General features: G+C 39.8%; 1 long non-coding RNA gene across 1 annotated transcript in view; it reads left to right on the top strand.

Moving 5' to 3' along the window:
• Nucleotides 1–24517, top strand: part of LOC114235298 (uncharacterized) — a 273916-nt gene extending 249399 nt beyond the window's left edge. Inside the window, exons 3-5 of the long non-coding RNA XR_003621477.2 lie at nucleotides 16723–16903; nucleotides 22804–22868; nucleotides 24405–24517. This is a non-coding gene — a long non-coding RNA (uncharacterized LOC114235298). The remainder of the gene's footprint in view (nucleotides 1–16722; nucleotides 16904–22803; nucleotides 22869–24404) is intronic.
• The last annotated feature ends 2485 nt before the right edge of the window (nucleotides 24518–27002 follow it).

Below are 27002 nucleotides of genomic sequence, written 5' to 3'. Positions count from 1 at the left end.
GAAGGAATGATTGGAGGAATTAATGGATTAATTAATAAATAAATGCGAATAAATAAATGGATGAATGAATAAAAATACACATATTTGTAAAAGTCAATAAATGAATGTGTAGGTGGGTGTATGAATGAATGAAGATATGACATTATGAAACCTAATGTTGTCTATTTGTATAAACCTGAAGGTGGAACATCTAATCTCTGGTTTCAGCTAAGTCAGCTAAAACTCTCACCCCACTACGAGAGCAGTGAAGTGATTTTTTGCAGATTAATCACCATACATGTGAGTTGCTGTCTCCTGTTCTGCTATGGAGCACATTTCTATTACTTTTAAGAGAATAATCTATGATATGAATGATGACAATTCAAGAGTGTAGTTTTAGAGACTGGCTGCTACCCTTAAGATTGACGCATTGTGAGTGAACAAAATCAAAAGGACTTGCATTAACTATCCCTGATGTGGCTAGCAGGAGCTTCCTCAGGCGGGCTTCTGTATCCCTTTGACACATCCCATGCCTTAACTTTGGTGATAAAACAAGAGGTCTGTGCTTCCCTGCCCTAGCCCTGCAATCAAGTGTTTCTTTACATAGTTCCATCAAGTGGAGAAATATTCTGAAATGAAGACATGAGTTCTAGGTGGCATTGCTATTGGAATGTCATTGCTTCTAGGTACTTTCTCTGTAGAAAGGACTAGGAAATATATATGTATGTGTGTGGATATGCATTTATAATCATACACATATATTTATACATATCAATCTACTTATCTGTCTATATTAAATGTACAAGTTAATGCCATTTTTTCAAAGTCCAACCCAATATCACAGAGTACATATACATACTCATTTGTTCAAGTTTAGAAGATAGTGAAAGAAGATCCAGGATTGCTGAATACCATATTACTATGAAAAGAAAACCTACTGACTTGAGTTTAATAGTTCCTTTCCTACGATAAAATTTATATACTGGGACATTGCAAATGTTTAGTATCCAATTCAATGCATTTTGACAAAAGTGAGATTTTTTAAAACTCCTAACGTGTAATTGGAGTTCACTAGCTATGCATTACCTAACATGGCTCCTTAAGTTTTAACTTGAGATCAACATGGTGAGAGATTTTGCAGGTTTCTGTTTTTTTCTCAGTTTCTGGTGTTCCAGATAAAGTTGCTGATGAAGCGAGTTCAGACCACTGACTTAGTAGCTGTTCTCCCTAAGTATTTCCCCCTCCCCAATTAATAGCTATTTCTTCTTTTAAGAGGTATTTTAGAAGCTTTTTAGTTTTTTAAAATTAATCTTATCACTAAATGAAATGACCCCTTTGACACTCATGCTCTCAGGAGTTCAAGGAGGTGAGAAGCTGAAATGCCCACTCTGTTTTCACACCATCGTTTACCACTTTTGAGAAAATAGTCTTCTCTTCATATTTCCGTTGAAGGCTTCAAGAGTTCTAAAAATATTGCTCTCAAATATTGCTACAAAATCATTTCAGCTCCCAAGGCTTGAATTACTGTCTTCTGTCTCCTTGAGGAAGGAAAAAAAATCACCTGAGACTAATGATTCTTCTACATTAACAGTGCCAGTGGACACCTGTGTTCCACATGAGGTGACGTGGTGTCTTACTGAGAGTCTTTTGTAAGAGAGTTAACTTAGGGACTATCTTCTTTTGCAGGAACTTGCACGGGAGGGAAGTAGCATAAGTCGCTTGGGTAAAGGGACAGGGGTTTTGTTGTAGGATCAACTGTGAAACCTGCCCTTGAATCTGACCTCTGTCAAGCTGCATACAGGGCATATGGTGATGACTGAACAGGTGCATTCTAATTTTAGCCAAGAGTAGTTGCATTATTTATAAAGTTAGCCAGGACTAGTTGCAATATTTATAAAGTTTTTGATGCTCTTTAGAGGGTAAAATTTATCGTTATGGGATAGGAAAGCGTTATTATGACATTTTTGCCCCCAAGATTGAATAATTTAAGAGTGGACTCATTTCAGAACCAGTCCAAGTAACCAAATAGTATTGGTAGATTATTTGCACGTATAGTGGTTATTCAAAGGGGTATATGGAACTTGGTCATATTTGTACTTTGTTCTCAATTAGATTTTTGGTTTCTCCACAACATATGAAATTTTACACAAGTATCAATTGTTTTGTGTCTGGTTGTTTTATTTTTAAAATAAACATTAGTGTTTAGAACAGTTACAGATTTAGTTATAGAGAAATTGTGAAGACGGTACAGAGTTCCCATAAACTCCTTGCCCAGCTTCCCCTATTATTAGTACTTTACATTAATAAGGTGTGATTGTTATCATTCATGGACCAAATTGGTATATATATTGTTATTAAAGTCCATATTGATCATTTCTCCAGCTGTGCGCTCCTTCATACCACTTCTATCCTCTTTTCTGTTTACCATCAAGTGTTTCTCTTGTCTTTAAATTCCTGTTTCAGGAACTCTGCCTCAACTCTCCTCATCCTGCAAATGAAAGACTATTGGAAAGTCTATTTCTATCTTCTTTCAGAATCAATATAATCCAAGTAAGATGACAAAGATGAGAAGAACCTGAGCTTTGCATGATATTCATTCTAGTAGAAGCATGGGGTTGCAAGAAATCATAAAATAATAGGAAATCAGGAGCTTTTTAATCCAGCCCTTGTATGATAAGAGATGCCTGTTGCAAAGACTGCTTTTTATCTTTTCCAGTTAAATGTCTCCAGTGATGAGAAACTCAATATTCCATGTATCTTTTTTGGATATCTCTGACTATTAGATAGTCCTATTTATATAGAGCTGAAATATATCTCATTATTAATATATATCATTATTATTAGGCCATGTTTTGTAATAAGCAATCCTTAAATCCCTTTGGTTTAACACGTGAAAGTTCCTTTCTTGCTTATTCAAAAGTTGCATACCTGGGTGATTTGCTAGGACAGCTTTTCTCCATGTAGTGACTCAGGAATTGATTCTATCTCTATTCCTCCACAAATGCCTTGACAGGGGAGGGAACAGCTGAAGGAGTACATACAGGTTCTTAAATGCTTCAATCCAGAAGTGAGGCAGGTCACATCTACTCCCAGAACTATTCACATCGTTCCACTTAATTGCAAAGCATCTGGGAAACTGGGGAAGCACTGGGATGCTGAGAGAGCAGTCACTATCTCTACCACAGTTTGAGTTTCTGATTCTCTTTGTTCCTTTTAACCACTCAGCATAGTCACCCTTCCTCACGGAGGTAACCTAAACTCCCACAGTCATTGCACCGGGTTCAATGTCCAGGATCTAGGGTGACATGGCAAGGTATTCTCCTTGTCATGTCCAATCATGGACACTTGTTAATAAGAACTAAAAACAAGCGTGCCCTCTTGCAGACTGGAAATCATACTCATTTGTCTCCTGCCTATATGGAGTGGTGGGGGCCCAAGGTTGTTTTAATTCGTAAAAAGTCGTAAGTTTAGTTTAGACCAGCTATATTATACCAGTTTGGTTAATATAACTTCCTTAAAACCTTTTAAGTTTTTCGTCTCTCTGCTTCCACTCATTTAAATGTGGCAGTTACCACACCTACCTTTCTTTTTAAGATTTTTCCAAATCCTTATTTCATTGAATTCTTACTCCAAAGTTTCATTTTCTTAAGTTAATAAGGTTTTTTGAGGATGTCAGACTCCAGGTGAGGAGTTAATTCTTATTGGTATCCTTAGAGGATGCCTCAGAGGAGGCGTACTTCATTGATTGTCTGGCACGACGGAGTAAGTGCTAAATGTAGTTCACTCTTCATGTGATTTACTCCATATGAATGACACCCCGGATGTTCGAACACCCTATTACCCCAGACACAAGATTGCATTTATATTTGTGTGAAACTAAATAGTACAAAGTCCAGATCTCTGAGTCTAGAGAGCAGTAGACATCCCCCATGTCCCATGCCAATGAGGAGGTTTTTGTAACTTTCCAGGGGCAAAATGAACTATGGGGATAGCGGTGGAGAAGAGAATATAAATGAAAAGTTCCGCAGGACTCTTCTGAGGGATAAAAGAGAGTTTTATTCTGATATAATTTGAAAATCAGAAAACTTAGGCTTAGCTATGAACCAAAGACAGGATTAGAGTGGGAAGAATAAGAAAAGGGTTTTAAAGAGTTACCCTAGCTGGGAGGCTCAGTTGGTTGGAACGTCGTTCCAGACTCCAAAAGGTTGTGGGTTTGATCCCCAGTTTGGATTTGTATGAGAGGAAACCAACCAATCATTGTTTCTCTCTCTCTCTCTCTCTCTCTCTCTCTCTCTCTCTCTCTCTCTCTCTCTCTCTCAATAAAAAACATATCCTCAGGTGAGGATTTTAGAAAAAGTGTTATTTAAAGGCAGAGTTGTGAGAAGCTGCTGATCAAAAGGCTGGGTTGTTAGGGAAACAAGACCATAAATTTATTTCATTCATTTTCTGATTGGTGGGGCAACTGGATTTTCAGGGGTCTGCTTACTCAGCAGTCAGAAGATGGTGATATTAGGTAAGAACAATGGGTAGATTCGGTGGACTCGTAGTCAGCAGGTGGAGTCGTGGGATATAGCCAAGAGTTGGAGTCGTCAGACATGGTCATAAAAGGGTGGGGGGGGGGTCACAAAGAAGGGACCAACCTCTCAGTTTCCCTTGGAGTCTGCGAAACAAACTAATAAAACAAGTAGTAGTGAACAGACCATGCAAAGAATGTAGTTGGTCCCATAGACAGTCAGAGATTAAACTGCAAAATGGCCTAGTCATTTCAGTGAGGTCAGAGACCAAGTTGCAGAAGGGTCCAGATACTCAGTCACAAAATTATGATATTAGAATCCTTGAGAGGATGGATTTGAGAGGCATATAAAACGTATGATCAAGAGTATGGAACTGAGCTCTAGTTGATTTGGCTCAGTGGGTAGACTGTCAGCTTGTGGATGGAATGGTTCCAGGTTTGATTCTCCAGCTTGAGCCCTGGTCGGGGCTCATGCAGGAGGCAACCAATCGATGTGTTTCTCTCATGTTGATATTTCCCTTTGTCTTTCTCTCTCTCTTCCATTCTCTATAAAAAAATCAATGAAAAAATATCCTTGGGTGAGGATTAAAAATTAAAAAAGTATGTAATTGATCTGTGTTATGGTAGTATGGATTAAAAGGGAAATTTGTGGAGTTTCCATGTGACGATGGCATATTGAACACATACATATATATAATTTCACTCTCTCCAAAAATACACTAAAAACTATCATAAAGATATTTTAAAAATAGATTTAAATCCATAATATTTTGGGAGCTGAAAAGTAGATAGACGAAAGAAGTAATTGGCTAAATGGGTGGGAGACCATAAGATTCTGAGACCATAAGGATAGAACCGAGAACACTCTGATATACACAATAGAATCCCTATGGAATGAAATTGCGACATCCCTCCACCAGGAGTTTGGGAAAGGGGAAACGGGGGTGATGGGAGAGAGCTACATTCTCATCTACCAAAGAGGAGATCAAGAGATGGTGCCTGAAACACACAAATTTAAAATTAGCAATTTACATAGAACGGAAAGATCTTTAAATTTCAGAACTAATTAAGAGAACCTAGTCATTGCATGTGGGGAGGGGTGTCTTATACATCTTTTAATACTTGTAAAACTGTACAGGCAATACTTTGAGGAATTAAGTTAAAAAGAAGTTTATGATTTGAGTCTTTTATAGAGAATAAGAATATTTAGAAGTAGTAGGCATGCAGGAGAATAACAGAGGCCAACTTGTCCTTTGACAAATGACAGAATTGAGGCATGATATAATTGAGCCTAATCTTGCAGCTCTGCACACACAGTCTCTGTCAGGAATGTGTTCATTTGCATGTCGAAATTAGCTTCTACTCCAAACAAGCCTCAGCCATCCTATGGTAAGGCCAGGATGTGGTCATGGCAACTCAACGCCACTGCAGTGATGACTTCTCGGCATTGTGTCAAAATGGTAGATTAAACATATTAAAAACCAGGCAGGCAGTGTCGTCTCAATGATTAGCCATGGCAACTGTCAGGAATGAGACTGAAATCTGGTTGCAGGGAAGGAGAAATATTTATGTATTTCAATGAGAAGGAAAGTGGAGCTCACCGTGTATGGGCTGAAGTGAAAGCATACTAATGGGAGTGACAGTAATGAGATTATATGTATTATAAGCACTGACAATTATGCGCTCATTATGAAAATACACAAAGGGAATGAACACAATTATGTAGCAGACACTATGGGACAATGAACTTATTATACCATTTGCACTGTAGTCTATAAAAGTTTGCTGCTAGATTTTATGCTTTATGAGAGCAAAATTAAGCTTTTCCCCTCCTACACATCCATAAAATGTTGGAAAACTAAAATTTGAAGAAATTAGACTAGACATGGCCTTAGTCATCAGTTTTGCAGTTTTGCGATTGTGCTCCCTGGGAATTTCAAGGGAGGCGTGAAGGGAAAAGCGACGGGCATTCCAGGCCCCTTCAGCCTTCTTCAGCCCCAGCAAAGCCATCTGACTCTGCTTGGTACGTTGCTTGTCCCTGCGGTGTTTTATATAACAACACGCTTCTACTGAAACAAGAAGGTTGGAACTCAGAAGTCTTTTCAGCTTGCTTACTTTTGAGGCAAAGAGGCTGGGCCCCTAAGCATGTAAGTGACCTGCCTAAGATGAGACCGAGCTAGAATGAGAACTTATCCCCCACACCGCGGTCCTTCCATGGCGCTCCATTCCACATGGGTTGTGGCCAGAGCAGCTTGTCCTTGATGACCAGCCCTGGGAGGACTTCATGGTGCACCTCCCAGCACTGCAGGAGCTGCCCATGCCGATCCATTCCCAGACCCGAGACCAGCACCGCTGACCTCCCACAGATGGTGCCTGGATGGGCTGGGAAGGGCCATACATACCAACGTGCTGATTCATTTTGTTTGAGATAATTTACTTCATGTACAGGGGCCTGCAGTGAAAACCAAAAGTACCAAAGCGCTTATAATATGTGCTAGTTACTGTGCAAGTGCTTTATGTACAGTACTTACGGTTAATGCATGTAGAACTAGAAAATGTAACCCTTTATTTGAAGTTGTGACCACTGGTCTACAAATTGTTTCCATCCAGTTCATGCATGATATGGCTTCACATACAAGAGGAATTAAAAAAACACACAACTACACTTAGGGCCATTTCCTCCCTGCAAACTGGAGTAGGTTTGGTTTTTGGAAGAGGCGGTAACTTAGGAGCACAGAAAAGGTGGATAACCAATTCATTTTGATTCAGAAATGATTTGCATCCCGGTTCCATGCTGTCTGTCCCAGTAGAGCCCATCTCTCTGCCTTGATGTGGGGCCCTGGGGTGAGACCAGCTGGGCTTCCGTGCCAGCGGGCTTCCCATGGAGGCACCAGCACAAGTGTGGAGGCAGGAGGAGACAGGAGGAGACATCTGTATCAGTAGCTACCACCTTCCAAGACTATAATATCCCTGAGGTGACAAAGTCTCTGTGGTGGCATCTCTCGCTGGATTTTAAGGACATGACTTCCTCCCTGTGCTGTCACCCAATGGCTTTGTGATCTCAGCACAGGGAACTTCTCTCGTCTCGGGCACCTCATTGCCCTAAGCCTGTCCTCACCGCTCCAGGTTATCTCATCCTTCAGATCTTTTCATGCGAGCCATCGGGATGAATGTTTTTCCTGATGGGACTGACAGATGCAACATAGGAGTTTAAGGTAATGAGAGTGGTTTTCTTGCGTGGCTCAATACCGACTTTGATGACAGTGGTTAGTGTAAAATCCCAAAATGTGGAGAACCATAGCAACCCCATTGGCTTCCTGGAATGACCATTTAAAGAGCAGGCCTCTTTGGATATATTAGATATAAAAATTAGGGTTCATCTGTTAAAGCTTTAAAAAAATTTTTTTGGCCTGGTTCTTCACATACAGTAATTATGTAAGCTTAAGGAACATCGAGAGGTTTCATATGATTTTTTGACTTAGAAAATGCCTTTCTAGGTCTAAGCACAGAATGACTTGCCACTCCTTATAATGGAACCGTATCAGACGAAGGGCAGAGGGCTGGGACTCGTTTCTTGCTGTCTGGCTTCAGCCCAGCCTTGTGCTCCCTACTTCTCTTTTTAAAATCAGGATGGGAATCATGGCTGTCTCTCTCAGCCCTATAGTGTCTGCAATACTGCACTTCGAACGCGAGAATGCTCATATTCACATATGTGCATGTTATTTTTTGACTTCGCTTTATATTCACAAACTGATTTCTGGGTCGAGATCAGAAGTTCCTCAGGCAAGGGAGAAAAGGAGAAGCTGAGCAGCGCAGGCAGCCTAGGATCACACGCGATGAATTCTCTTGGAGAACAGTGGCAGGGCTAATGGCATAAATGCACACTGCCTTGTTTTGCAGGTCTGCGGGGCAGTGTTTAAATCACAGAGCAGTCCGTGCCGCTGGCAGCTGCAGATGAGATACCCAAACAGGTTCCCCTGAAGCCCACGGCTCGAGTTCCGAGTTCCGTGGGGCCCAGCGTGGAAGGCCATCTGTTCCCGTCCTTGCCCACCTTCTCCCCTCCAGGTCCTGGCTGCCCTCCCCCCACTGCAGTCATTTCCCAGACAGGATTGGAGGGAGCGGCAGACTAAATTGCTTTCTCCTCGAGCCTCTTCGTACATGTCGTAAGAGATCAGATTCGAAGCAGGTTCTGTGCTCTGCAGTGCTGATCCAAATCAGGTCAAAATATCTGTTACGTGGGACCTGATTGAAGCATATTTACTTTACTGCGTCCCCTAATGGTCCTGTCACCCGGTGCCTGAGGCAGGGGTACAGGGGAGCTGATGAGTCAGAATTGCCTTCCCCGCTCCATTGGTCCCTGGGCTCTGCTTCCAGGTGGGTCTCCACAAATGCTGTACCCTTATTAGCAGAAGGAACGTGGGATGCACTTGGAACTCTTTCTCCAAGCTTTGCTTTCAAATTACATAAACCAGTAGGTTTCCTCACATTCTCCCCCGGTTCTGCCACACAATAAGGGAAAACAATCCCTGAGGAATTTCTGCTCCACACCATGAAGCTACAGGTTTTTGTTACCTATGCTGGTCACTTTAATTTCCTCTTTGTCTGTTTGTGCTTTGTTTTGCTACCAGTTCCTTAAACAGTAATACTTTTCCTTTATAGAATATTGAACTGTTAGGCTCTCTCTCAAATCCACAGGGTGTCTCTCTTTCTCTGGAGGAATAAAAAAGCTTTACCTAAACCTTGTTCTTTCCCCTTTATTCTGTTTTCACACAAACACTGTTTTTGAAATGTAACCTAAAAAACAAACGTCTTTTTAGGTGCTAGGGAACTGTGTGGAGTCTTCTGTGATTACAGTCAGGCTGAGACAGTTTGGGCTTCCTCGGGCGGTGGGACACGGCGGTGACTGTGCCTGGGGCTCCCGCAGCTGTCGTTCTCAGACTAGGGAAAGGACGGTGACCGCATCTGAGAACCTGGGTCTCTCCTCCCATCCAGGGGTTCGGGGGGTCTTTCCCCTAAATGAGTTCACAGGGTGCTTTTGGCACTTCCCTGGTCCCTACACACCGTTTCGTTTTTGGGAAAAGCAGAATCAAGCAACAATTCTGCAGCCTCTGCTTTCCTGGGCAGCAGGCAGGCTTGTTTCTAGCAGGAGCCAGCACTCACCAGTAATTCCCACCACCTGGAGAAACTAAGGAAGAAAGGCAAAGCGACAGCTGAGAGCACACGCCCAACAGGGGGGCAGTTTGATTTTTAAGGGGGCAATTCAAGAATGAGTTATTAACAGTGAATGTTTTGCATTTCTTATGGTTCTAGGGGCTTCATATATAGTATATAAATATATATTGTGACATATTTATGCATTTCAGTTCTCTATTATATGTTTTGAAACTATTTGCTATTTTTTCATATCACTTCATATTATTATTATTTTTTAAACAATTTCTTAGTGATTTCTTCCTCAGTACTTCAACGGTCCTCTTGTTTTTATATTTTTCTGTTTCATGAATGCCATGTTCTTTGGAAGCTTGTTTAGGCCAAGTTAATGGCCTTTTAGGCTTCCTCCATGTGATTAGGAATTCACTTTTTAGAATAAGAATTATATGTCATGGGGGGAGGCATCAGGATTTTGGAGATGCTTAGGTGGGGCATGGCCAAAAACAGGTTGGGAACCACTGGCCCACAGGCTGGCACCGACAAGAGGGCCTCGGTGCAGGTGAGTCCACTGTGCAGGTGACTGTAACCCAAGCACAGGAAGTGGGACTCAGGAGCACAGGAGGCGCTTTCCTGCCACCAGTGCTGAGAGCAGTCCTCCCCATAGAATCGGCATCCAAACTGATCTTGCGTTTAGACAGTAGGAAGCATGCTGGCCAGTACCCCCTGGGCTGGTCCCTACCCTCAGTCATTTCAATCCCTTAGGACTGACTTAGGACAACAGCTATCCTATGTCCTCATGCGAGCAGCCATTTGGTTGTCTGCCCAGCATCCTTTTTAACTTTAAAAAGACCTGATCCAACCTCCTTTATAAAGTTAAGGGAAAACACGTCAAGTCTTGAAGGGACTGCGAGTCAGGATGCTCTCCCTCTCCTGGCCAAAGACCCAACATTCAAACCATGACTTTGGAAGAGCGACGCAAAAACCAACAACAATTGATCGTATTCTTCCCCTGGCCTGGTCTTGAAGAAGGTGCCTATAAACCTCCACTTACCTGACTTTCCAGAGCTGCTCTGGACCTCGGCCTGTCCCATGCTTGGTCCTTCACTTCCTCTTGGATTCTATGACCCAGACAACATCCTTTCGATAAGTTACCCAACTCCTTTTCTTAAAGTTGCCCAAGTCAGTTTGTGTTGCTTATTGTCCTCCTCCTAACCCCACCTGCTCTAATCTTCCTCTTTACTCTGTTTTTAAGCCCACCTTACTTATTGCTTTCAGAATAATCTCCAGACCCCACAGCAGATTCCTTCCTGCTAGTATCCTCAGTATTTCCAATCCCTCACTGGTCTGTGTCTGAATACCTCAGCCTGGCTTTTACTCTTGCCATCTGGTGTCTACCTTCCCTCAGGGGAACACCTTCTAAGAGTCAGATAATATGGGGAATAATCAGAAAGGGACAAGAGAAATAATACAGGGGAATTGGTGTCTCAGTATTTTCCCCTCTAAAAATGTGAGTTTTAAAAATAGATGTAAGATCCTTTTCCTCTCAGTCTATGCTTCAAATCTTGTCCCAGCTTGATTTTTTAAATATTATTGGCATGCAGTGGGCATATAGCAACTTGGAGCAGAGAATAACATATGTATGTGTATATCTGGTTGCCAGTCTTTGGCCTCCCTGCAATGAAGATCTGAGTGTTAAATCAGTGTGTGAACAGACAGAGTACAAATATATTACACTACCTATGTGGGCCATGCATTCTGCCATTTGGCATCTTCAAGCGTGCGATCCCAGTCCTGCTTTCATTATCTGTTGGGGATTCTGCTTCGATATTTCCAACCACAAGTTTTATACCCCTTCTTTTTTCTTTATCTATATATTATAAGCTTCATGATACATTGATCCAAGACATATTCAGGGAGTTAGATAGTACAATAGAGGAGGCCAGAAGAGACCTGTTTGCCTAGGTGAAAAGCTGGTTTAAGTGTTTGTGAACTGGTAATGTTATCAGAGAAATGCATGCATGGTCTTTCTTTGTTGCTAGTGGGAGTGGATTCTTGGAGTACCGCTGGAATAAGCATTTCTGGAGACCCCCACGGGAGGATGAGATGTGGTAGAAAGCTTTATTTTTGTGGAATTACAACCCTTGGTTTTTAAAGTCCCATTTCCCTTTATCCAGTCCTGGAAGGTGTGCAGCCGGGGCTTCAGTAGAGCCAGAAGCAAGCCAGCACCCAGAGTCCCTGTTCCGCGTTGGAATTGGGTCTGGTACCGCATCAGGCTAGTTGCAGGCCGTTAGTCCACTGTGTGGGGTCCACATGGCCATGAGACAGGTGGGCACATGCAGGGGAGCCAAGGGAGGGCACCCCAGGCAACCAAGAGTCCCAAGAGAGCAAGAACATCAACATTTTTGTTGAGGAGATTCAATATGTCAAATCTTCCTGTGCTCGCAGTGGCCACGCCTACTCTGGCCAATGACCTGTTCTCAGGTGTGACTGACAAACAAGTACCTTCCCTATTTCACCCAGACTTTACTGGGCATGTCCGTTTCCCCCTGTCCAGTCCCTGGGAGTGTTAAACTGCAACTTCCTGGCAAAGTTGCACAAATGACATGCCTATAAAATCTGGCCTTCCCTTTGCTCCTTTCCTGTTGGTAGGTTAATTACAACGATATCAATAACATCATTCTTCAAGGGAAATAGATGCTGATATTTTGGTTTGTAACTTTGCCTTCTTTTCTAATGGCTCAATACCAAAGTTTCATGCTAAAGCAGTTGCTTTCCAGGTATTATTTAATTTAGTCACATTTTCCCCTTCTTTTTTTCTTTTTCTTTATCATCCCTGGATTTGGATAATTATTTAAACAGTGTCTCTTCATTAAGGGAGTAAAAAACGCATCCATTAGATTTGAGCTATTGTCATGAGAAACCTGTCCGTCACAATGATAGACATGAAGTATATTTCTCCCAAATAAGTTTCTGCTTCACCCTGTCCTTTTCATTTCTTCCAGCCTCTGATGACTGGCAGGGGTGTCAGTTTCTATAAAGGAATGGTTCTGCGTTATTTGCAATGTTCGCTCTTTCCCATTCCCCATTCCATCTAAAACATCTGAGTTTAGTTTTTTTCAGGTTAGGTTGCAAGGTCTATTAACTAAAAATATGAGAACTGCTTTTTCTTCTCTTTAATGTTTGTAGACATGTGAGGACCTTGGGGTTTGTTCATTCATGTATTCATTAAACAAGTATCTGGTGAGTCTCTACATGCCAAACACTGTGATAGGCATTGGGTATATATCTAGTAAGCACAGTTAGCCGTTTTTGAACTTGATAGGATATTATTCATCAAATAATTGTGTATTAGTTATTTATCCCTATATCTAGCAGTTTAAAACAGCATATATTAAGTCTCTTAAGACTCAGGAAACTGCGAGTGGCTTACCTGCATGGGTCTGGCTCAGAATCTCTTATGAGCTTATAGTCAAGCTGTTGGCCGGGGTTGTAGTCTCTGAAGATGCGACTACGACTGGAATATGCATGCAGTTGGCTGTGAGCAGGAGGCTTCAGTTCCTTACCATGTGAGACTCTACAGATGGCTGACTGCTTATATTAATATAGCTTCCCCCAGAGTGAGTGATACCAGAGAGGGCGAGGGTGTGGGCAAGAGTGAGGGTGGGAGAAGTCAAGATGGAAGTGAAAGTCTTAGGACCAAAACATAGAAGCCACTTCTGCCATATTCTGTTTGTCATAGAAATCAGTCATGGAACAACGTGGTGATTCTTTGGTAGCCTCAGCTTCTATTGTAGGTAAGAATATGGCTTATACTAATTCGCCTTGGTCATTAGGAGCCTTCATTGGAAATGTGAATGGCTTGGTAGAAATTTAACCTCCTAGAAAATGAACTTAATCCCTCAGACTCTGCTGATGCTTAAGTTCAAAAGTTTTATGTGATCACATGTGGCTCATAAGATTTTTATGTTGTTACTGCATATTTCATTATAATGGAAGCATTTGAATTTAAAGGAAAGTTCAGGAACTTCTTTTAGGGGAAAAACACACACTTTTGCACTGCTATCTTATGTGACAGGAGACTGAAGTCATTTTAGGAAATCTCTTTTTAAAGGGTGAGCTAATTGTTGTCTTTGTGTCTTATTCAGTGTCTCATACTTAGAAGGAATCTGGTAAATATTTGTTGACTATATTGGTAAATATGATAGTGTTGAAAAATGCCCAAGGTCCTATTGCTAATTTGGGCAGTTTCAGCCTTCCTTTGTAAACTTGGCATGGGAAAAAATATGGTGTTGCAATTAAAATTTTAGATTTTTGGAGAGTTTTGGTAGGAGTATTTTAGGAAGTACCTGGAGTGCAGATAGGTCTTCTGTCTTCTCTCCCACCTAGATGTCAATAACAATGTATGACTTAGTTATCATGTTAACAGTTCGCCTTAAAGGAGTTGTTTGTATTTTTATTTAATGAGGTTGAGGTCACAGACCATTTTAAACTTACCTTTCTTTTCTTTCCAATTTGAACAAACATGTAAATAAACTTAGCATTTTATGAATTGATATATGTTCTTTTTGTGCCAGAAGGGTTATGCTAGTTCAGAATTATAAATATATTTATACTTGGGTGTTCTATAACCAGGAGTATAAATTTTCAAACTTTTGCTCTGAATTTGGTCACTGCGCCAGCTGAGACACCAAAACCATGATCTTGCCTTCACTTACTCTGTTTTGTAGCCAGTCCCTGGGGCTGAGGAGGCAATGGTGAGTTTTAGAGAAATAATTCCATAGGAACCCCTTCATACCTCTGAGAGAGGATTAGCCATAGGAGGTTTCACTTCCCCAGGCCTGGGTGCATTTGTCCCAGGGATTTTGGATAAAGGGCTCTAAATTGACTGTTTGAAAACCTATACCTCCACAGCTCTCTCCTTTTATACTTGCTTTTGTAAGCCAGGAGGAGGAAGGGATTTCCACCTTAGGAAAGAAACCATATTGTGAAGTGAAGCCACTTTATCAGAACATTTGGGCATTTCTGAAGCAGTGGAGCCTTGTACCTGGATCTTTTGTGGGGATGTTGATGAGGTAGATGCTGATGTGGGCCCTCACTAACTCCTGTCATGAGTTCACAAGGCGGCTGGCGAGGCTGTGCCTGTGTGGTGGCCTGCTCAGAGCTCCTGACAGCATTGCCAGTACTTTTTCAGAGTCGATGACGTTTTAGTAAAATGTGTAATCTATGTGTATATAGAAAATTCCTATAGTAACTCTATACAGATATTTTCGGTAAAGATTTACTACCGAATGCTTATCTGCTTTCTGAATTACTAAAAAACCTATCATTTTTATAATTAAAATGTCATGTTATACTGATATATATGTATGTGGCTATAGTTTCTGAAATAAAACCTGGCATGCATGATGTGACTGGTGAGAATATATTAGTAGATATGGGTCCATAAGAGCAAGTATTGGAGATTATCTGAGAACTCCAGGGCATTTGAGCCCTGCCAATTATGTATATGCATGTTTTGTTAGTCTTGGTTTAAATTTCAGGGATAAAGGCTGATTCAGTTCTCTTTTTTTGTCCAGTGGTTAAACTGCATGCTGGAAAGAACACTGTTAACTATTATGTCCCATTGCTGGAAATGAACCCTTCAAGCTCACAAGTGGGTCTTTAAAGCCTGCAGGTGGCTGAGGGGCGTTGTGATCTGAGCCTCCCAGAGCAGCCTTCCCACATTTTGGTTGTAACATATCTGCACCCCAGATTTGACCTTAAGGCTGGTTGTGTGAATCATAACAGGGTCAGGGGACTAACTAGCTTCAAATAGGAGGCAAATCCTGTAGGGCAGTGGTTCTCAACCTTCCTAACGCCGCGACCCTTTAATACAGTTCCTCATGTTGTGGTGACCCCCAACCATGAAATTATTTTCGTTGCTACTTCATAACTGTAATTTTGCTACTGTTAATGAATCGTAATGTAAATATCTGTGTTTTCTGATGGTCTTAGGCTCTACAGCAGCGGTTCTCAACCTGGGGGTCCTCACTGAGGACCCCCAGGTTGAGAACCGCTAACAGGGTCGCCCAAGACCATATTGTGAAGTGAAGCCACCTTATCAGAACATTTGGGCATTTCTGAAGCAGTGGAGCCTTGTACCTGGATCTTTTGTGGGGATGTTGATGACGTAGATGTTGATGTGGGCCCTCACTAACTCCTGTCATGAGTTCACAAGGCCGCTGGCGAGGCTGTGACCCCCAGGTTGAGAACCGCTAGCAGGGTTGCCCAAGACCATCGGAAAACACAGATATTTACATTACGATTCATTAACAGTAGCAAAATTACAGTTATGAAGTAGCAACGAAAATAATTTCATGGTTGGGGGTCACCACAACATGAGGAACTGTATTAAAGGGTCGCGGCCTTAGAAAGGTTGAGAACCACTGCTGTAGGGGGATCCCATCAGACCACATCATTGTGTAGATTACTGAACAAGCTGATTTTTACCATATTTGAATATATTTAAATGTAAACATAAAAGAAACATTAAGGTTTCTTTATACTTTTGTACTTGTGACAGAAATTGGTATCTTTTGTTATTCAGAACTAAAAATTTTTTGAAGAAGATTCTCATCAGTGAATAGAAATCAGCCAACATGTTATTAGGAGCATACATCCTTTCAGAAGTGGAGAAGACTTTCACATGTGCACTATCATTTAATTTGAAATACTCATTTTTTCTCTTTTGTTACCTTTACCTTCTTTATGACTGGAGCTGGGTTTGTGCTTAATTTTCATCTCCACTCAGCTCAGGTGTGTATCCATCTCTGCGTGTGGGTCAGGATGGGTCAAACAGGTTGAAGGAGACCTTGAGTTGGAGTTGGAGGAAGAAAGAGAGGCATCAGGAGAGCTGAAAAGAGCCTGTTTTTGCAAGTGGCTGTTCCGGTTATTTATTGCTGTGTAACCAATCCTTCAACACTTAGTGACTTAATACAAACAACAGTTAGTTTAGATGGAGCTCAGAGAGAAGGAATTATTTCTGCACAGATGGGATGATTCGAGTTGCTAGAGGCATCTCTCTCTTCATGTTGTCTCAGGCCTTCTGCCCATCATCTCTCCATGTGGACCCTCGGCACGGTGGCTTCAAGGTAGTTGGACTTGGTGGCTCAGATCTCCAAGGGTGAATGTCCTGGAGACCAAGGTGAAAGTTGCATCTCCCATCATCCCGCCTTGGAAGTTGCTCTGCGTCTCAAATTGTCAAAGCTGGATCCTACAGAGGTAAGAACCGATTTTAATTAGCAATAACTACTGACTAGGGAAGAGAGTCCAGTGTGAACTGAACTCAACTTCAATTGGTACATAGGTGACTGCGTATTCTAAAAGAGAGAGGGTGGGTGAACAGGGTCTTAATAGTCAGGGAAGTGAAAAATTACCTAAAGGCGGAAGTGGGGGTTGGTTCATGTGACACCCATCTGGGTTTGCTAACTGTGCTTATGGAATTAGACTCCTCCTCTCCCACTGAGGCAGGGACACAAGGACCGTGTCTTCAGGTGTTGGCTGGATTAAACAGTAAATTTGTTTCTGGTAGCTTTGAGTTTTCTCAGGTAAACACTTTAAAGGGGTGAGGGTCATCCTAGGGATGAGGCCTTGAGATGCTAGAAACTATGTTAGTGTTTTCTTCAAGACTTCATAGGCCAAGTTGAAGCCCAGGAGAGAAAGGACTCAGAGGAGTCCGGCTAAAGAATCTTGTCATTATTCTTTGATTTCTGCAGAAGGGTGTGACTACCAGAGGTGCAGGTTACTGGGGGACTATGTTCATTGTTACCACAGTAGTTAAAACAAGACTTCTGGAGCCAGACGGCCTGGGTTCCAAGCTGGCTCAGATCTTTCAGGCCATGTGATTTTAGGCCAGGGGTGGGGAACCTTTTTTTCTGCCGAGGGCCATTTGGATATTTATAACATCATTCATGGGCCATACAAAATTATCAACTTAAAATTTAGCCAGCTATATTTGGTCAAACATTTCATTAACTCACCCCTAATGCCTTGGCAGGGCCAGATCAAATGATTTCGTGGGCCTTATAGGGCCCGTGGGCCGGACGTTCCCCACCCCTGCTTTAGGGGAATTACTTCTCTTGCTGAAGCTTGATTTCCTTGTCAGCAAAATGAGGAATAATAGTCATAACTACTCATAGGATATTATGAGGATTAAATGAGATAGTGTTTAGTAAGTAAAGTCTCATTATCATTGTTATAGCACTGATAATTAACAGAATAACGTGAATTCTTAGGGACTAAAGGTTCTCCTTTGTCACAGAAGACCACTGAAAAATTGTAAGCCTCCTTATTTTCCGTGAGTAGAATCCAGGTTCCTGTCGCTACACATTTCCATTTCCATACAGGAGAATATTGAGAGGTGTTTATGCCATAAAGTAAATTAGGGTGAGGTCACCCACTGTGCAGAGCTCAGGCTAGATCACAGTGGACACCCGACTGGTCACATGAAATGATCTTTGTGATCAGGCATGGAAGTATGAAATTCACACTTACGCACTTCACAGAAATCGTTAGCATAAATGTGCACATATTTTCTGCTCTTAGAGACTGATATTGCATTTTAGATGTTTAATCTGTAGAATCCATTATTTAGAACAATTTATAACATCACACATGGTCATTGTTACTTCATAGCAAGAGATCTCAGTGTAGTTTGTACTCTTGTCAACACCTACTTGACATAGAGAACAAACAAATCTTCAGTGGATTCTCTTCATCAGACCTCAGTAATACTCAGCAGAAATAAGGGTTCCTTGATAGCACCAGTTCTGAGATCCCAGCAGCTAAACCAAACAACTGCTGATGGGAAATTTTAAAGCAACATACAATATCCATTTTAAATAGGAATATTGGTCTATGGTCAGTAACATAATATACACACACTCACTGAAAAGTCAAGCAGGGAAGAATGTGTCAAGAACAGAAAAAGTGAACACATTCATGTTCAAATAGATGACTTTTGTGAAACTGACCTGTGTTATGAATGATTTCTCCTAGGACCTTGTCGATCCCAGGTCACTTCTAAAATGAAGATTTAGGAAATCCTGTTTTCAATATCAAATAACCTATGGAGAAACATTTTTATCTTTCACCTTGTAAAAACCCCACTATATAATACATTTCAAGATTTCACATTTACCCAAGGACATGTGATAAAACTGAGCTTCTAAAGAATAGTCTTATATAATAGTTTATTATATTTGTTGACTTTGCTACGATACCTCCTGTTCTTTTATAGGAACTGTAAACTTGGTTTGGCACTAATACCCATTATCTATATGTAAGTGCACATTTTCCCTATAGTTGAGGTGCAGAAGACCTATCAATGTTGTTAATGAAGTACCTAAGCCCCAGAGGCTCTCTGAATTATAACAGACTTAGAAATAAAAAGCCTATGAATAATTCAATGCTGTGGGTCCTCGAGTGGTGGGATTATTTTCCTCAGCATTATGCAATAAGAAAATTTAATGTCCTTTATCTTAGAGGTAGGCAGACCGATGGACTTGGAACCAAATAGGGGCCTTTGGATTTGTTTTAAGGCTTTTAACAGCTTAAATAGAGAGAGATGAAGAGGTCATGCTTCTTGTAGTTTGGTTGGAATATGCAATCATGTTGTTACTATTGCTTTAACAATTAAGAAATATTCAATCTGGTGGCTGTAATTAAAGCTTTCCTAATACCTAAACTAAGTGATTGGTAGGGCCACTCAGATGGAGAGGAGTCTGAATAATTGCTCTATGAGAACAGGGGGATTATGGCCTTTGTCATGCGTGGTGATGCAGTTTTCACAAGCCAGCATTCCTGCTTGGAGTATTTCTTTTCTTACAGTTGTTTGTTTGGGCTTCTCTTCCCTAGTCTGTTAGCTGGTTAGCATGAGAGTAATTATGGGCTTGACTTGCATATTAAAGGTCCGAGTTCTTTCCCAAGGCATAGATTGGAAGCAGATTCCCATTTGGCAGAGCAAGACAGATTCTCTTTAACTTGACAGAAACAAGCTTTTATATTTATTTTGAGCTGAGTAGTCTCACCTCAATCATAAGGCCCTGCAGACACACTGAAGCAGAGCTTTGAAAGGGGATTAATATGGACCTGGGAGCTGAGATCAACTTAAAAAACTTTTTTTTACACAATACAAGTATATATAATCCCAATGTTGTAGCCTGTGACATCAAAAAAGATGTCATTCCCCAGGTATGCACAAATAATGGTGTCTTGGCTCTCCATTCATGTTAACTCTGCTTAGAATGCCACTTCCAACATGTCTGGGAGGCCCCAAAGGGTTATGCCATTTGTGATCACAAACCAATTAGCTATGTCTGCTCTGTTCTTCCTCTCTCAGTACAGCTCCCACATATGGTCCTTTGCCCAAGAAGTAACTTGACAGGTTTCACTGCTTTATCACTAGACCTCTTAACTAGCAAAGTCAAGGATCATGCCTACACATCTCAAGACATTCATTCTTGGGTTGTGTATTAGTCATGACAGCTACACTGTGCTGCAGAAACAAACAAATCCCCAAGTCTTAATACCGTAACACAACAAATGTTTATCTTCTATACAACAGTCTAATTTATGCTAGGTGGCTTTCCTATAAATGGAGACTCAGGACACCTTTAAGTTCCACTTTTGTCACCAAAGGGGCTCTGAAACATGGGTTTTACCTTATTTTTAGCTTCATCAGAGGGTTGTGGGAATGTCAACACAACATGGAACCACTTAGATATGGAGAGCTTCTTTCAGCACCAACTGAGCAACAGTGGCTTAAAATGGTATTTCCTACTTGTCTCCACATTTTCCTACTTTTTTAAAAAAAATCTGGAGATAGGTATTTGCTGGCATTGGTTTTGGTTTGTCTTTTATTTTATTGACCTTAGAGAGAGAAGAAGAGAGAGGGAGAGAAACACTGATGGGGGAGTGAAACATCCATTGGTTACGTATCACATGCACCCTGACCATGAATCAAACCTGTGATCTTTCAGTGCATGGGATGATACCCAACCAACTGAGCCAGGAAGTTCTGTCTTTAATGATGCTGACTCCAGCATTTGTGAAGTTTCCTTTTTTTTTTTTTTTTCACTCATCTTTGTCAATCCTACTTGATGTGGGATATTACATCAGATTGAATGCAGAAGCAGATATGAATTACAAAGATTAGCAAAATATAAAACAATACCATTCTACATATTTTTGCTTTAGAAAGAATCTGTTAATACAGATATTGTTTCTATTAATTGTTAATGAGCTTGTTATTTTTAAATAAATTAAAAATGTTTCAGATTTACTTCCAAAATAGTAAATATTTAATCCACATATGCAAAATGTTTTTGGAGGGGTCCTCAATGATTACATATTAAAAGCAGTAGAGGGCTTCTGAGACCAAAAAGTTTAAGAATAGCTGCTTTATAAAATAAGTCTATCAATTCATTGTGTATTATGAATTTTGAATCTGGTTTTCTCCCTTTATCATTTGGCTATTCTTTATTGTGTTTTTAGTTATAGGAGTTTTATGGAGTTAAATCTGTAAATTTAGTCCTTAGCTTATCTATCTCCTCTATTTTCATATATATATATACATATATATGTATATGTATATATTAATGCTTAAACATCTAGTTTTTGTATACTGTAATATGGATATAACACTTTTCTCCAAATATAAAGCCAACTGTCTCAATATCATAGGTCATCTTTTTCCATGCTTTTCATTTGATAAATTCAAATGTATATTAAGTGTTTTAAGAAGCCACTGATTTTCCCACTTATCTTTGGGTATCTCTCAGCTACAACCAGACAGACAGTTCTCATGACCATAGCTTTAAAATATGATTTTGACATTCACCATCCACCTATTATCAAAAAAGTATTCTTCCCTTTTCTCCCTATAATTTTATTGATTATTCTCATTCACTTATTTTTTTCAGATGAAATTTGGAGTAACTCTTAAATTAGAAAAAAATGCACAGTAATATATTGATGGAAATTATGCATATCACTGGGGAGAATTGACTTCTTTATACTTCTGAGTTGTTTAGTATTACTGTCCATTAATTTGTCGTCTTATGCATATTCTTTCTTATAGGACGAACACTTTTTTGATAAATTTTTAGGATTTAGTCTGTTCTTAACTTTCTAAGAGAATTGAATTAAATAGTTAAATTTTCCCCTTATCATAATGCCACCAGCCACACTGTTTTACAGCATCCCCACTTTCATGAGCATTTGGATTCTCCTTTCATGAGCTTCCAATTTCTGTCCAAGCTTACTATAATGATAGGTCATATTTACACTTTTCTATTGTGCATTAGGAAATCCGAGAGTGAATACCATTTATCTTCCTTTACAGATTTCCAGAAAATATTTCCAAAATGGACCAATATGCCCTATGTCTCAAGATATCTCTATTTCTGGGACCTGTTTTCTTTTCCTAGTTTCCCAACAGACTCATGTCTTTTTTGAGACATGTTCTTTTCTTTTTTACTCTTAAGTTAAGGTTGAATTGCTCTTAAGGGAATTGAGCAGCTATATTAGTTGCTATGGATAAGCTGTACTTTATGTACTTTCCTGCAGTAAAGGGGAAGTGAAGATAACAAAACTTTTGCAGAATTTTAAAAATTATTTTCTTTGCTGTCAGCATCATGCAAAATCATCTGGCCTGGACTAGTGGAGTGATCCAAACCTTGTGGAGAATATATAGTAGTAAATTTAGATACTTTAGCAAAAACTTCAACTATTATTTGAGCTTTATATAAGATGCCTTAAAATATTTGCTTAATTTGTTATTTTTTTATTAAAATATAGTTGATATGCAATCATAGTTTCAGAAGTGATCACCACAGTAAGTCTAGTAACCATCTGTCACTGTACAGTCAATATTATTGACTATATTCTGTGCTATACGTTATATTCCTGTGACTGACATTTTATAACAGAAAGTTTGTATCTCCTATCCCTTTCACCTTTCCTACCCATCCCTTCTAGCAACCATCAGCTTGTTCTCTGTGTCTGACTCTGTCTCTGTTTTGTTTGTTCATTTTTAAAGATTCCTTATATAAGCCCAATCAAAGAATCATTGAATAAAGCTGATAAAATCTTTACAATTTACTCAGTTGATTTTTTTCCAGTTTGGTGACATTGATAGGATGAGATGGAGACTACTGATGGCTTTGAGGACAAGGAGAAATAAAAGGTTAGTACCCACAAACTCTTTGAGTTCTCTGTCTCTCTCACTATTTCTGAGAGTCAGTTTCTCTAAGAGCCAAGATGATCTCTCTCTGTGTTCAGCTCCCATTACAATTGTATTTCCAGTCCAGGGTTCATGGTCAGACTGATGGGAGGCTCTCGCAGAGCACCACTTCCTTGGCCCAGGTTAGTCTGTGGTTCCAGTCCAGGGCTTAAGGGGTCAGCTGGAGTTGACAGGTGGTTCCACCTGGAACACAAGTCCCTAACCCTTGGTTAGTTTATAGTCTCCATCTGTTGGGATCTGCTGGTGGTGTACACATAAGGCCTTCTCTTAGCCAGCCCATAGTACTCTCTCTTTGTATCCACAGTTACATTTCCTTGGTTATTCTTGGTTTCTGCTAATGTGCACAATAAAGTAAAGGAACAGCAGATCTGTGTTTTTGTTGTTGTTTTTTTTTTTATTGATTTCAGAGAGGAAGAGAGAGATAGAACCACCAATGATGAGAGAGAATCATTGATTGGCTGCCTCTTGCACATCCCTTACTGGGGATCGAGCCCACAACCTGGGTATGTGCCCTGACTGGGAATTAAACTGTGACTTCCTGGTTCATAGGTCGACACTCAACCACTGAGCCACTGTGGCCAGGCAGATTTATTGTTAATGGGAATCTTGGAAGCCAAAGCTACAATATTGGTAGGTACGGGTCCAGAACTTAAAAGCTGTTAGAGCACTTGCTACTGAACTCTAAGACTCCTGTGCTAGGAAAAATTGGTCACAGAATGGGTTAGATTTGACACTAGGTCACCCAACAACCTCAAACAAATTTCCATGCAATGAGGTACACTGTAAAACACCACACAACCCTGAACCTACTGGCACATTCCTCTTAAGTATTAATTTGTATCCAAGAGACCTAAGGTTTAGCCAAAGAAACGGAATCCTCAAATTTCAAATAACTGATTGCTACAACTCCTCTTCATTTTGTATCTGAGAACTGTGTCTTAGAAGCCATAGATATCTACAAAAAATGACAAACTGTAATCACAATGGCCATTATGGGAAATATTCTAATCAGACAAGATTGTTACTTTAAGAAGTGCACTTGAAAGCAAGAACTCCTAAATCAAACAAACAGAATGGAATACCTATTTTAATTGGCATGCGGAAACCTCCAAAGGATTCCAAAATAGTTTCATTGAATGATTCATTGTAAAAGTCTAATGAAAAATTAAAGACAAAAGAGATACCTCAACAAAAGACTGATGTGACTATTGCTACTCCCCTCTATTCTCCTTTACCTGAGTACTCAGTCTACTAATTCTCTATCTGGATTGCCTTTTCCCTCCAAAGAGGCTGTAAGATCCTAAACAAAAGTTGGCCAAGTTAGTGGTCTTTTAGATACCCCTATATTAGTTTCTTCCAGGGTTGATGGGACTCTGACAAACTACTAGCTTTTCTCTTCAAGAGCCAAGGGAAAAATTAAAATTCATGGAAAACCTTGCCAAATACTGGTACATATTTGGGCTCCACTCTACTTTACAGCATTCTCGCTCTGGAGCCTGTAGATGGGACCCTGGGAAAAACGGGCAGAAACCAGCAAAGGGTGAGAATTCTTTCCGGAGTCAACTCTTCTCAATCTCCACAGCACCCAGGCATGAGAGGAAGGTAACGTTTCACATTGTTCCTTTCTTTTCAACGCCAGATCCATTGGTTATTGATCTTATTTCTCTCTGGGATAGCTATTAACATCTTAACTTGTATCGTTTTGTGTCCTGAGAACTTGGCTTGGGTGTCGCCAGAACTATGCTGGACAGAAATGTGGGTTGCACTCCATTTGCGTCCTACAGACTGTTGCCAACTCTAAGGGAAATTTTCTTTCTTTGGGAGTGACTCTCTGACTTGGGAAGCTAGTATCTTTTGCACCTCTTTGTGGATGCCCTTTTCATCTGAGGTCATTCAACACTGCTAGGAATTTTTACTGTTTTTCCCAGCTGCAACCTGACAGATACTTAAAAGGATTTTTAAGGTAGTTCTATGGTCAGAAGTTGGCCAAATCAGAAGCTGATATTCAGAAGAATTTTATAAAGGCCTTCTCCCCTAAGCTAAAATGAAACTAGGTATATTCTCAGGGGGAAAGAAAACCAGTCCAAAGGCAAACAGCTCTAAATCTAGAACATAGGAATCTTTTTATTTTTTAAATCTTAGTTGAATATCTCCCTGATAAAAAGAAGCAAATTGAAAATAATGTAGATGGATGGGTGTGTCAGCCCCTTGATGTCATTCAGGTTGCCAACAATTCTTTATATTTTTAAAATATATTTTTATTATTTCAGAGAGGAAAGGAGAAGGAGAGAAATAGAAACATCAATGATGAGAGAGAATCACTGATTGGCTGCCTCCTGCACACCCCAACTAGGGACTGAGCTGCAACCTGGGCATGTGCCCTGACCAGGAATCAAACCGTGACCTCCTGGTTCATAGGTTAACACTCAACCATTGAGCCATGCTGGCCATGTGCCACCAATTCTTTGAGAAATGGGAAACAACTGTTCTGCCTAAATTGAGTCTTTACAAGAACAGCAATATAGCTCTAAAAGCAATTCAAAGCCCACCTTTTCTCTTTATCTCAAAAAGCCTCTGGTAAAGATCTTGACTTAGGGAACAGAAGTTCTTGTTGAAACTTACATTCTTTCTGTGTGCCTTTTGAGATGTCAATTTTCAACCAGATATTCTTTAGGAACCAAGAAAATTCTTATTAAAAGGGGGAAAAAAGTCTGTTTGAAAACCAGGCCTATGAAAAATCTTTGCCACAAATACTAGTAAAATGTCTGAGCAGATAACCTGAATTTATTCTATCTTATAGAAACATAATTTGCGTCCAACAGTTATGGCTAAAAATTTAAAACAAAAGCCAGAAGATTTTTTTTTGCATCTGTATGTTTATGTATGTATTTTACAGATGTGTGATTTTTTTTCTACCTCCAGGCTGTATTGCCAAAATTGATTAGTAAAGAACTCTATTTCATTGACTGAAAGACAAACGAGCACAGAGATATAAAAACTAACCCACATGTTTTCCAAGTTCCTGTGACCTAGGATAATCTTCAGTAAATAAATCTAGTTAAGTTTGTTTTAATTAAAATAGGCATGTCTTCAGAACTATAAGTATTAGAATGCTTTTATTCTACCTAGGTTTAACAAAAGTAAAATTTATGTTATCTCTTACAGAATGTCCTTAAAAAGATAACAAGATGATGTTTAGCTACTTAATGTCTCATGAGTAATCTAAATATATGTAATTGTTAAGAACAAGTAAATTCAATAGATGTAAGATGGATGAAAGTTTATAAAGAACTTTTCAACAATAATTACTCTTTATGATATGCCTACTTAGAAATTTCAAAATCTTTCTGAGGTAAGTTAAATGATGGATAATTATTTAACATGTAGATTATTTACAAGTAAGATAAAATTCTGAAACATTAACTATTGAACATAGGTTTATTCACTTTTGATACCATTTTACAGAGGAATAAAGATATTGGGATATGTGGGCCTATTAGTAATCATGTTTTATGCCACACTGAAAGAGTTACTATGAGAAAGACTGTATATACTTCTAGAGATTATGAAATGTGTAAGTTTAGCAGTCCGCAGTTGCTTAAGTATTATTTTTAATTAGGAATTAAGATTCTAGGGGTTAATAATTCTAATCAATACATGTAATTAATTAGAAATGATGAGGGTGACTGGATACAAAGTTTTATAAAGAAAAGTTGTAGAAGGTTTGGAGAAAAGGAATCAGGAAAGGAATTTTATGTGTTGTCAAGCTGGCTAAGATTGGAATTTTTTAAAGTCTTTTAAATATATATATATATATATTCTAATTATAGTCTGCAGGCCAACACTCTATCCACTGAGCCAAACCGGTTAGGGTAAGTCTTTTTAATATTTTAAGATCAAAAGTATACTAGTACAAAATTAAAATTTTGGAGGAGGCAGATCCAAGTTGGCATAGGTGGACTCTGAGCTCACAAGAACGCATTGAATGTACATCTATCTTTAGAGCAAATCCTCCAGAGAGACACTGTGAACCAACTGAAGAACAACAAGCTTCTGTACAAGAGAGGGACCAGATTG

The sequence above is a fragment of the Eptesicus fuscus genome, chromosome 18 (genome assembly GCF_027574615.1).
Source record: "Eptesicus fuscus isolate TK198812 chromosome 18, DD_ASM_mEF_20220401, whole genome shotgun sequence".
In the NCBI taxonomy this organism is placed as follows: Eukaryota; Metazoa; Chordata; class Mammalia; order Chiroptera; family Vespertilionidae; genus Eptesicus; species Eptesicus fuscus.
The sequence above is the reverse complement of the archived record's forward strand: the minus strand, read 5'-3'. Positions and strand labels throughout refer to the sequence as shown.